Below are 8,895 nucleotides of genomic sequence, written 5' to 3' on the forward strand. Positions count from 1 at the left end.
TCAATAAAAAAATTGCTAGACATGCAAAAAAGCAGGTAAATGTGACCAGGAAAAAAAGAGTCAATAAACAAACTCCTGGGCATATATCTGGAGAAAACTATAATTCGAAAATATATATGCACCTCAATGTTCATTGCAGCACTATTTACAATAGCTAAGACATGGAAGCAACCTAAATGTCCATCAACAAGTGAATGGATAAACAAGATGAGGTATATATATACAATAGAATATTACTTAGCCACAAAAAAGAATGAAATAATGGCATTTGCAGCAACGTGGATAGACCTAGAAATATCATACTAAGTGAAGTAAGCCAAAGACAAATATCATATGATATTGCTTATATGTGAAATCTAAAAAAAAAAAAAAAAAGAGCAGAGACAGAGATACAAAATTTACAAAAAAAAAGGAATAGACCCACAGACATAGAAAACAAAAAAACCAAAGGGGAGAAGTGACCAAAGTGGGGGAGGGATAAATTAGGAGTTTGGGATTAACATGTACACACTACTGTATATAAAATAGCTAAACAACAAGGACCTATTATCTAGCACAGGGAACTATACTCAATATTTTGTAATCTATAAGGGAAAAGAATCTAAAAAAGAATATATATATATATATATATATATATATATATACATATATATATATCTGAATCATGATGCTGTACACCTGAAACTAATACCTTGTAAATCAACTATAGTTCAATAAAAAATAAACAGACCCAGAATGACAGAGATGATAAAATAGTAGACAAGGACATTGAAATTGCTATTACAAATATGCTCAAGGATTTAATGGCAATCAAGATAATGAGAAAAGAAATAGAAAATATAAAAATGAATCAAATAGAATTTCTAAAGCTTAAAAATACAATATCTGAAATAAAATATTCACTGGACAAGATTAACAAAAGAATAGAAATTGAAAAAGGAGAAATTATTGTACTGGAATATTCTTGAAGACATAGCAACAGAAACTATAAAAATTGAAGCACAAGAGAAAAAAACACTAAAATTAAATCAACAAAGGAAAAGTAAACTGAGGGACATTATCAAATGGCCTAGGAAAAAGGGAAAGAGGGGCAGGGGGTTAATGGAGGGGAGAGAACAAATATTTGAAGCAGTAATGATTAAAATTTTCCAAATTTGATGAAAATTATAAACTCACAATTCCCAGAAGCTCAACAGACCCCAAGTAGAATAAACACAAAGGAAATCACAAGTTACTTATTTTCAAAATTTTGAAAACCAGTGGTGAAAATCTTAAACAGAGATGTATAATATACTAAGGCACAAAGAATTACTACACACTTCTCATTAGAAACAACTCATCTTTAAAATGCTGAAAGAAGTAAAATTTGACCCAAGAATTGTTTCTAGCGAAAATACCTTAAATGAAAGCAAAATAAAGATGTTCTAAAGACAGTAGTGGTTACCAAAGGGAAGGGATGGGGAGGGGTAGGGAGGGTGAAATGGGTAAAGTGAGTCAACTTTACGGTGACGGGAACGAAATTTTTGGTGGTGAGCACGTTGTAGTGCATACAGAAGTAGAAATATAATGTTGTACACAGGAAACTTATATAATGTTATAAACCAATGGTACCTCAATAACAAAGATGTTTTAAACAAACAAAAGGCAAGAGAATTCATTGTCAGCAGATCTTGGACTATAAGAAATATTAAAACAAGTACTTCAGAAGGAAATTATACTAAATGGAAACTTCGATCTACACGAAGGAATGAATAATCTCAGAAATGGTAACTCTATGGGTAAATATAATAGATATTTCATTTATTAAAAAAAAAAATGTTTGGGATGTCCTTGATGGTGCAGTGGTTAAGAATCTGCCTGCCAACCAATGCAGGGGACATAGGTTTGTTCCCTGGTCCGGGAATATCCCACATGCTGCAACTATTGAACCCACATGCTGCAACTACTGAAGCCCAGGAGCCTAGAGCCCATGCTCTGCAAGGAGAGAAGCCACCACAATGAGAAGCTCTTGCACTGCAATGAATAGCCCCTGCTCACTGCAACTAGAGAAAGTCTGCGTGCAGCAACAAAGACCCAATGCCGCCAATAAATTAATTAATTAATTAATTTAAAAATGTTTAAGGATAGCTAACAATAAAAAGAACAAATTAAGTAGAAAGAAAGAAATTATAAAGAGCAGAAATCTATGAAAAGAATAGAAAAGAAAGAAGAAAACCAACAAAACCTAAAACTCGTTCTTTACAAAACTCAAAATAGATAAACCTCTAGTTAGGCTGATAAAGTATAAAAGATAGAAGACAGGTACTTCCCTGGTGATCCAGTGGTTAAGACTCCAAGCTTCTACTACAGGTGGCATGGGTTCCGTCTATGGGTGGGGCAACTAAGATCCTGCATGCTGTGTGGCGCTGCCAAAACAACAACAACAAACAACAAACAACACATATAATTTACATTAACTAAAAGGATAACATTACTGTAGTTCCTATAAAGCAGGGGCCAGCAACCTTTCTCTGTAAAGATTCAGATCGTAAGCACTCAACTCTGTCTTAGTAGCAAAGAAACAACAATAAAGCAAGCTGTGGCTGTGCTAAAACAGTATTTCAAAAACAGCCTGCAGGCTGAATTTAACTTGTAGCTGTAGTTTGATAGCCACTGCTTATAGACACTGGATAATAAAATAATAACATAATTTCCTTCCTTCCTTCCCTCCCTCCCTCCCTCCCTCGCTCTCTTTCTCTCTTTCCTTCCTGCCTGCCTGCCTGCGTTGGGTCTTTGTTGCTGCAAGAGGGCTTTCTCTACTTGTGGTAAGGGTGGGCACACTTCGTTGCGGTGCCCGGGCTTCTCATTGCAGTGGCTTCCTTTGTTGTGGAGCACAGGCTTTAGGTGTGAGGGCTTCAGTAGTTGCAGCACGTGGGCTCAGTAGTCGTGGCACACGAGTTTAGTTACTATGACATGTGGGATCTTCCTGGACCAGGGATTGATCCTGAGTCCCCTGCATTGGCAGGTGGATTCTTAACCAGTACACCACCAGGGAAGTCCCTTAACAGAATTTTCTGAACAACTTTATGTGTAGAAATTTGATGTCCTAGATGAAATGAACAGATTCTTTAAAAGACTCAAATTTTCAAAACTGGTACAAGAAGAATTAGAAAATTCAAACAGCCCTATATCAGGGTTTCTCAACCTCAGCACTATTGACATTTTGGGTTGGATAATTTTTTGTGTGAGGGGATGGTTCTGTGTATTACAGAGTTTTCAATAGTATCCTGGCCTCTACCCACTAGATGCGAGAAGCACCACCCAGCTATAACAACCCAAAACATCTCCAGGTGTTACCAAATGTCTCCGGGGGTGGGTGAAAATCACCTCTGGTTGAAAACCACTGCCCTATATCAATGAAAGAAATTGAATTCATAATTTAAAATCTTCCCTTTCTCCTTACCACACACTCCCCCCAAAACAAAAAGTTGGTTTTTAACATTGGCTTATTCAAAAATCAGTCAAAATAATTCGTCATATTAACAGAATAAAGAAGAAAAGCCATATGATCATCTCAATAGGTGCAGGAAAAGCATTTGAAGAAACATAAACAACATTTCATGACTTTCAAAAAATCTCAGCAAACTAGGAATAGAAGGGAAATTCCTTAATCTAGTAAAGGACATCTATTAAAAAGAAACAACACTGTAGCTAACATCATATATAATGGTGAAATACTGAATGCCTTCCCCCTAAGAATGGAAAAAAGGTAAGATGTCTACTGACTGCTATTTGTATTCAACAGTGTACTGTAAGTCATAACCAATGGAGTAAGACAAAGGGGAAAAAATGTATACAGATTGGAAAAAAGAAGTAAAATTGACGTCATAAAAGACATGACTTTGTGCACAGAAAATCTGAAAAGGTTTCCAAAAAAGTTACCAAAACATAATTGCATTTAACAAGGTTTCAAGATACAAGATCAGTTGACAAAAATCAATTGTACTTTACTATGCTAGCATTTTCTTCAAAAGTAAACAGTGAGCCTGCCACATTGAGGAAAACAATTGACAGTATTTGTTGCCAAAGATAAATTCTGCGCTTTCAATGAAAAACTAGGATTTTGAAAAACTTGCTTCCACCACTGTGAAGCTTAAAATCTTCCTACCATTTAAAGACTTTTCTGATGAGATCACTAGTGATATTAACAAATGTGATTTTTAAAATATTGTATAATGAATGTGAAAACATTTGCAAGATCTGCATAACTCAGTGAACCAACAATTTCCGAATAATCACTGTAAGATTCTGACAAAATTATGCATGGGCAAAAGATTCAATTAAACTACAAGATAGGGGGTTTCCCCGCTGGCTCAGCGGTTAAGAATCCGCCTGCCAATGCAGGGAACACGGGTTCGGTCCCTGTTTGGGGAAGATCCCACATGCTGTGGAGCAACTAAGCCTGTGTGCCACAACTATAGAGCCTGCACTCTAGAGCCCTCGAGCCACAACTACTGAGCCTATGTGCTACAACTACTGAAGCCTGTGTGCCTAGAGCCCACAGCAACAAGACTGTGCACTGAAATGAAGAGTAGCCCCTGCTCTTCGCAGCTACAGAAAGCCTGCACACAGCAATGAAGACCCAACGCAGCCAATAATAAATAAATTAATTAAAAAAATAAAATTTAAAAAATAATAGTAAAGTACAAAATAGACCAACAGATTTTTTAAAAAAATTTTATGTTGTTTTATTACTGTAGGATGAAAATTTGTTAATCCACATATATTGATGAAGTCAGGAAAACTAAGCTCCAATTTAGTAGAATTTTCCAAATATGCAAAGTATAATCTCTGGCTAGGTTTTTCTCCCTTTTCTTATAATCATTTCTTCTCCCCTCTTTGGTTAATATTTTCCTTTATCTCATAGGCATTCTTTGCTGAGATTATCAACAACGTCCTTTTCAGCTTTGCAACTGTAGAATCAATGTCATGCTCCAAGCACATTTACCTATCACTGGAAATAGCTTTCCTGTTGCACAATTTCCTAATGGCAGTTTTCATCTGGTCATTTCTCAAGGTATAGATTAAGGGATTTAACATGGGAGTTATCATAGTGTAGAATACAGCAACTGCTTTATCAATAGGCAAAGTAGCAGCAGGTCTGATGCACACAAATATGCAGAGCACAAAGAATAGGACCACCACTGTGATGTGAGAGACGCAGGTGGAGGGCCTTGCGTCTGGCCTCCATGCTGTAGGTCCTTAGGGAACGCAGAATGACCACATAAAAGCCAATCAAGAGGAGGAAATTCAATAGACAGATGAAACCACTGTTGGCAGCAACAAAGAGCCCTAGAGTATAAGTATCAGTGCAGGCAAGATTGAGCAAAGGGTTCAGATCACACATAAAGTGATCTATGACATTAGGTCCACAGAAGGGTAACCTGAAGATGAAGAGGATCTGTATGAATCCATGAAGAAATCCTCCCACCCATGACACTCCCACTAGCAGGGCACACAGCGGCCGATTCATGATGGTTGTATAGTGCAAGGGCTTGCAGATGGCCACATAGCAGTCGTAGGCCATCACAGTAAGCAGGATGACATCAGCAGCACCAAAGAAATGTTCCCCAAAGATTTGGGTCATGCATCCATTGAATAAGATGGTCTTTCTTTTTTTTTTTGGACATGCAGATACTTTTTATTTTTATTTTTTAAGCTCTTTATTAGAGTATAATTGCTTTACACTGTTGTGCCAGTTTCTGCTGTACAACAAAGTGAATCAGCTGTATTTATACATATTCCCCATATCACCCCCCTACAACTCCTTCGTATCCTCCCCATCCCACCCCTCTAAGTCATCATCAATCATTGAGTGGATCTCCCTGTGTTATGCAGCATCTTCCTGCTAGCTATCTATTTTACATTTGGTAGTGTATATATATCAATGCTACTCTTTCACTTCGTCCCAGCTTCCCCTTTGCCCCCCACCCCGTGTCCCTCAAGTCTGTTCTCCACATCTGCATCTTTATTCTTGCCCTGTCAGTGGTTTCACCAGTACCATTTTTTTAGATTCCATACATATGAGTTAGCATACAGTATTTGTTTTTCTCTTTCTGGTTTACTTCGCTCTGTATGACAGACTCTAGGTCCATCTACCTCACTACAAATAACTCAATGTCATTCCTTTTTATGGCTGAGTAATATTCCTTTGTATATATGTGTCACATCTTCTTTATCCATTCATCTGTTTATGGGCATTTAGGTTGCTTCCATGTCCTGGCTATTGTAAATAGTGCTGCAGTGAACATTGTGTTATGTTTCTTTTTGGATTATGGTTTTCTCAGAGTATACGCCCAGTAGTGGGATTGCTGGGTCATACGGTAGTTCTATTTTTAGTTTTTTAAGGACCTTCCATACTGTTTTCCATAGTGGATGTACCAATTTACCTTCCCACCAACAGTGCAGGAGGGTTCCCTTTTCTCCACACCCCCTCCAACATTTATTGTTTGTAGGTTTTTTGATGGTGGCCATTTTGACTGGTGTAAGGTGATACCTCATTGTGGCTTTGACTTGCATTTCTCTAATGATTAGTGATATTGAGCATCTTTTCATGTGTTTGTTAGCCATCTGCATGTCTTCTTTGGAGAAATGTCTATTTAGGTCTTCCATGCAGTTTGGATTGGATTATTTGCTTTTTTGATATTGAGCTGCATGAGCTGCTTGTATATTTTGGAGATTAATCCTTTGTCAGTTACTTTGTAGACTAATAGTTCTTAATGTAACAGACTATGAAAGGTTTTTTGAGGGACTTCCCTGGTGGTGCAGTGGTTAAGGCTGGGCACTCCCAATGCAGGGGGCCCAGGTTCTATCTCTGGTCAGGGAACTAGATCCCACATGCATGCCGCAACTAAGAGTTTGCATACCACAGCTAAGGAGCCTGAGTGCTGCAACTAAGGAGCCTGCCTGCTGCAATTAAGACCTAGCACAACCAAATAAATAAATAAAATAAGTATTAAAAAAAAAGTTCTTTGATATGGTTTCAGATTCTACACTGCCACTAACTGGCAGTTAAGGAAACTACCACTTGCCAAATTTTGGTGTAGTATAAAGGAATATTCACAGTTATCTACAAAGGCTATAAAATTACCCCTCTCTTCTCTAACAACGTTATCTGTGTGAGGCTGGATATTCTACATATACTTCAACTAAAACAATATATCACAACACATTGAAGAAGAATATCTGAGAATCCAGCTTTATTAAGCCAGACACTGACTTGCAAGAGATTTGCAAAACAATGCCACTCTTCTGACTAAATTTCTTTTAGGAAAATGTAATTGTTTTTCATAAAGCTATTTATGTTAGCATGTAATGGGCTTACTATTGCTATTTTTAATGGAGAAATATTTAAAAATTTTCTCAGTTTCAATTTCTAAGCTGATAAATATTGGTAGACAAAATCTCAATAATTTTTAAGATCTTAAAGAGGTTCAAAGACCAAAACATTTGAGAATCATTGACCTAGTCCAACCCTCTCTCTCGTTTCCCCAATTTCTAGATGGGTAAACTGAGGTTTGGAGTGGGAAGGGGCCCTTCCCAGGGAGATTGTGGCTGTGGTCCGGACACTTCATATTTGGCATAAGCCTTTGAAAACAGGTGTGTCGGGATATCTCTTCTCTAGTGTATTGAGTCTCTCTTCATTGAATCCTTATCTAGATTTAAATGTCTTCTTTAAATTTATTTTTTATTTTATATTACAGTTGATTTACAATTTTGTGTTAGTTTCAGGTGTACAGCAAAGTGATTCAGTTATACATATACATATACATATATCCATTCTTTTTCAGATTCTTTTCCCATATAGGTTATTACTATGAGCTTTCTAAAAAAGGGCCTTTCTCTATACACATACCTCCCTACACCTTACAAGTGCTAGGTCCCTATAACAAACTTCTTGAAGAAATTGTTTACACTCACATCCCTACTTTCTCATTTTTCACTCCCTCATTCAATAAATATTTATTGAGAGCCAACTATGTACCATATACAGTTCTAGGTGCTGATAATTTAACAATGAATTAAACAAAATCCTTGTTCTTTTAAATGCTACATCCTAGTAGGAGGAAGCAAATCCAGAAAAATTGTCCAGAACTTGTAAATGGGCAGATGAGGATTACTGGGTGATCTTTTATTGTAGTGCTGGGGTATACCTTTGATTTTACATTGACTAGGCTATCTTACAACATTGTAGGGGTAGAGGTTAACTTGTAGAAAACTGACGGCAATGCAGATCTTGTCTGAGAGCAATGCAAATTCCTATCCATAGAAATGCAAATGAATTTTTGTCCAGTAGAGATGGAATTTAATTTCCTCTGGTAACAGAGATAATCCGCAACATTACAGTTTATTGTTAAATAGGATATTAATGTTTTTGCAACTATTAGCAAATTCATTTCAGCATTCCTTTGGCTGATAATCTAAATCTCTGAAACTCAAATTCTCGTTTGAACAAGTCTTACCATCTCACTGGTTCCCTCATTATTTAGGATAATAATGGGTAAGTAGTTTATTACGATGAATAAAATCTTTGGCATGTGTTCATTTTATATTTTATGTTTTTAACTTTTTGAAAATTATTATTTAGTAGACTATAAGAAAATACATACATATCAGGTGATAATAAGTCATAAGAATGAAAGAGGGTAAGAGGACAGCTATTAACTGGTGGTGTAGTACGTACTATTTAGATAGGGCCAATTAGTCAACAAGTCTTGTACTTCTCTTAACTATAAGTGGAACCCACCTTCTCTCCATCTTCACTGCCACCACACTAATCCAGACCATGGTCTTCTCTCATCTGATTTCCCTGCCTTACCCCCACCTACTCCTATCACTGACTATGCGAATGACTGC

The sequence above is a fragment of the Hippopotamus amphibius genome, chromosome 1, assembly GCF_030028045.1.
Source record: "Hippopotamus amphibius kiboko isolate mHipAmp2 chromosome 1, mHipAmp2.hap2, whole genome shotgun sequence".
NCBI classification, from domain to species: domain Eukaryota; kingdom Metazoa; phylum Chordata; class Mammalia; order Artiodactyla; family Hippopotamidae; genus Hippopotamus; species Hippopotamus amphibius.